Below are 4,530 nucleotides of genomic sequence, written 5' to 3'. Positions count from 1 at the left end.
AAGTAGTTGGTGTGAAAGTTGGGAGAACTGAGATGCCTTCCTAGGCTCTTGGTTCCATGTTAAATAGGCCAGGAAAAGCCCCATGGCGTGGCTAGATACAGTGAATTAAGATTACATTAGATAAGCTACAACAAACTAACTATCTACTTGGATTACATGCCAAGTAATGGCTGGGCGCATGGCCCTGAACTAACTCTATCTCTAACACGCACTCCCCCTCAATCTCAGTTGGCCACTAGGTTGAGATTTCTTTGGAACTGTATCAACTTTGACACACTAACAGGTTTGGTAAAACCATCTACAAGTTGGTCACCGAATCAATGAATCGAATATCTAGAAGCTTCTGTGCCACCCTTTCACGAACAAAGTGAAAATCAATCTCTATGTGCTTGGTCCTGGCATGAAAACCCGGATTAGCTGTTAGATATGTGGCACCAATGTTATCACACCCAAGCCGTGCTGGTAGTGGATGTGCAATTCGTAGCTCTGTCAATAGTTTCTGAACCCACATCATTTCAGATGTTGCATCAGCCAAGGCTTTATACTCAGCTTTGGTACTATATCTCGATATCGTATCTTGCTTCCGAGCACTTCATGAGATCAAATTTGACCCAGAAAGACAACAAAGCCTCCTGTGGACCGACAGGTCATCAACACACCTGTCCCAATCTGCACCAGAAAATGCACTCACCAATTTAAACTTTGACCGTCTTATACTGAAACCAAATTTCAGTATTCCTTGAACATATCCCAATATTCTTTTCATAGCACTCCAGTGAATTGTTGTTGGTGCATGCAAGAATTGACACACCTTGTTTACTACAAAGGAAAGGTCTGGCCGAGTTAGTAAGGTGCTGCAAAGCTCTGACAATGCTTCTGTACCTTGTTGCATCCTCGGGTCCAAGCAGGTCTCCTTCCACAACGTTAAACTTCTCAGTATTTGACAAAGGTGTACTGATCTGCTTGCAGCGACTCATGCCTGCTCATTTAACAACATCCTATGCATATTTTCCTTGGGACAAAACCAAACCATCTGTAGAACACTTCACCTCGATGCCAAGGAAATAGTGGAGGTCGCCAAGATCCTTGAGCGCAAACTCCTGCTGCAGATCCTTGAGAAGTGCATCCGTAGCCTAGTGGAGAAGAACTAGCAACAATAATGTCATCTACATATACCAAGACAAACAAGGTGAGCTTTCATTTGTTGTACTAAAACAGTGAAGTGTCAGCTTTTGACGGCACAAATCCCAAAGACTCCAATTTGCTGCACAACCGATCATACCATGCCCTAGGAGCCTGTTTCAATCTATAAATTGCCTTATCAAGCTTACACACAAGATTGGGCCATGACTTATCTTCATAACCAGGTGGTTGATGCATGTATACTTCTTCCTCTAGAACACCATGGAGGAAGGAATTTTGAACATCAAGCCGACGCAGCGTCCATCCTCTAGACACTACAATAGACAAGATCAAGCATATGGTTGCAACTTTCACGACGGGACTGAAAGTGTCCTCATAGTCCAAACCATAGCGTTGTTTGTACCCTTTCGCAACCAAACGAGCCTTGTATCTGTCAATTGTGTCATCTGCCTTCTTCTTGACTTTGTAGACCCAGGTGCCAAGTCTTGTTATGTAGCAACGCTTTATGTTCAGCATCCATGGCTGCAACCCACTTGGGATCACGGAAAGCTTCAGCAGTGGTAGACGGTTCATCTACAAGAGTACTCAACATACCCCAACAAACAGTACCATCTATATAGATCTTAGGTTCCACAATACCGTGCTGTGAACATGTAGTGGGACATGATTCAGAAGCTGTCACAGACTCAGATGCAGGCACGTGTACAGGAGCACCATCCACAGAAGATCCGGAAGCCAAATCCACCTCTGGTGCCGCCACAGTCAGCTCCCCCACGCTCGGATCCATTTGCGCAGTCTGTGGCTCGGTGGAGATTGGCGTAGAAGATCCCGGAGGCGGGTCGCCTGACGACGGGGACGTCGTTGTCGCTGACGGACGCGATCCCGACGAGGATGCTGTCGGGGACAGAGGGCACGATGCATCAGGATCTCCACCGGTCGCCGCGCCCAGGCTGCCACCGCGTGGGAGACACATGAAATCACCCCACCTGGGCCGGGCACAAACTTGCATCAAATTGCGCCGAATTTTTTCCTGTTTCAAACACAGAATCTCAAAACCTGGAATTTCCATTAGCTGGGTCAGAGATAGGAACACGTGAATCAAGTCAAAAGGTATTCCCAAAACTAGTACTAGGATTGAGTAATAGATCGGGAAGGAGAGACATCTCAGCACGAAGCCGTGCGCCGGCATTGGGATGAAGATGGCTGAAAGGATACACTTGTTCATCAAAAACAACATCTCTTGAGATATAGATGCACCCTTCAGAAGGATCAAGACACTTGAATCCTTTGTGTAAATTACTATAACCCTGAAACACACATCTTTTGGAACAAAATTGAAGCTTTCTTGAGTTAAAGGGGCATAGGTTCAGGCCAACACACGCACCCAAAAGTTTGAAGGAAGGAGTACTCGGGCTGTTTCTTATATAATCGCTCAAAGGGGGTGTCACTGTTTATAACTCTGGAAGGCAGACGATTAATTGAGAAATCAACTGGTATTGAAGGCTTCATCCCAAAATTTCAGAGGGATAGAGGCATGCACTAGGAGGGACAACCCTACCTCAACATTCTGTTGGTGAGCATGAGGACAAGATACATGATGAGCAATACCAACACACTGGAAGAAGGAATTCAGGGATTGGTATTCACCACCCCAGTCGGTTTGGATGCCTAAAATCTTTCTATCAAATTGACGTTCAACTAGGTTCTAGGAAATCACGAAATTATTCAAACACCTCAGATTTATGACGCAAAAAATAAACCCAGGTGAACTTGCTATAATCATCGACGAAGCTGACATAATAATTATTTCATCCAACCGAGGAGGGAGCTGGTCCCCATACATCCGGAAAAAACAAGATCCATAGGACTAGTTGAAACACTAGTGGATCGATGGTAGGGCAATTGGTGACGTTTGCCCTGCTGACACACTTCACAAACAACGTTTTTATTTGAATCTAAAACAAAAGGAAGCTTGTGGCGATTGAGGACTCGCTCGACTATGGGAGTGGAAGCATGCCCTAATCTAGAGTGCCACAAGGAGGTTGAAGGCTTGATGACGGTGAGTGCCTTCTTATTCTTTGTCAGCTTCAAAGGATAAAGTCCCCCTTCACATCAGCCTTTGAGGAGTGTCCTCCTCATCCTCCGGTCCTTGATAAAAAAATGATCAGGATTGAATTCAAGGAAAACATTATTGTCTCGTGTGAAACTAAAGATTTGCTGGCCTGAGGAACATGGAGGATATTATTGAGAGGGAAGTACTAGTATGGGAACACAATTTACTAGATCCAATGCATTGTATCTCCATACCTGCTCCGTTGGTCCGAGTGCACCTGGTCGTGGCCACCATACTTGTCACGAATAGGTGAGCATCTCAAGCTCGCCTGTCACATGATCAGTAGCGCCGGAATCCATGTACCAATTGGTATTGATTCCGTAGGAGGTACTAGCCGATGAAATGCTCTTCTAGGGAGGACCGGTGAAAGAGGCATCAAACCTCTTGAAGCAGCAAACCATAGTGTGCCCCTCTTTCCCACAGAGCTAACACACTATGCCAGGATGACACGCCTCCCTGGCCACGGCCACCGCCACGGCCATTTCCACGTCCACCGCTACTGGCCACGCCCACCGTCGTGACCACGCGATGGGTTTCCTCCTCTTCTGCCGCCCTTGGCGACCTTGTTGGCAGAGTGGTGTTGACCCCCACCATGGAGCAGATCAATGCGTTGCTCGAAGCTCACCAGCTACAGTGTATAGTTTGCCCACCAAAATGGGCTCAACCCTTGCGGCCACGACAGAAACCATAGGGTTGTAGTCGATGTCGAGGCCCGTCAGGATGTAGGAGATGAACTCCTTGTCTTCAAGCCTCTTCCCCGCAGACGCCATCTCGTCCACTGAGGTTCTTCATTTTGGCGAAGTAGTCATGGATCGTGGATGCCCCCTTGGACGCCGTTGCCAATGCCATCCTCGTGGCGATGAGCCGAGCACGAGATTGGGATGAAAACATCCCCTCAATCACCTGCCCAAGCGGTGGATGCGGTTTTAGCAGTGGAGACCTACATGAGGATCTCCTTGGAAAGTGAAGATAGTAGAAAGCTGAGGACCTGTTGATCCTTCATGATCTAGCGAGCATACTTCGGGTTTGGAGTGGGCTCTTCTTCCTTCTTGTCGTCATCGATCTTCTTGCCATCAGACTTAAGAGGAGCCAGTGGCTGGAATGCTGGTGGCAGCTTCACGGATGGGCGGATGTACTCGAAGAGCTCTACACCTCTGATCGCCGAGAGCACTTGAGCCCTCCACAGTGGGTTGTTGTTGCGCGTCAGCTTCTCGGTCACTGGGATAGCCGAGAGAGGGCGCAGCAAACGTAGCGAGGAAGATGGGGAGCCTGAG

At 47.5% G+C, this 4,530-nt stretch overlaps 1 non-coding gene across 1 annotated transcript; it reads right to left on the bottom strand.

Moving 5' to 3' along the window:
* Window positions 1-3,868: 3,868 nt before the first annotated feature.
* On the bottom strand, window positions 3,869-4,008 carry LOC136532083 (small nucleolar RNA Z247). Its single transcript, XR_010778167.1, has one exon. It is a non-coding gene; the product is annotated as a small nucleolar RNA Z247 (small nucleolar RNA).
* Between the last annotated feature and the right edge of the window lie 522 nt (window positions 4,009-4,530).

This window comes from Miscanthus floridulus, unplaced genomic scaffold (assembly GCF_019320115.1).
Source record: "Miscanthus floridulus cultivar M001 unplaced genomic scaffold, ASM1932011v1 fs_520_2_3, whole genome shotgun sequence".
NCBI classification, from domain to species: Eukaryota; Viridiplantae; Streptophyta; class Magnoliopsida; order Poales; family Poaceae; genus Miscanthus; species Miscanthus floridulus.
Note: the sequence above shows the minus strand (reverse complement) of the source record. Positions and strands in the feature narration are given on the sequence as shown.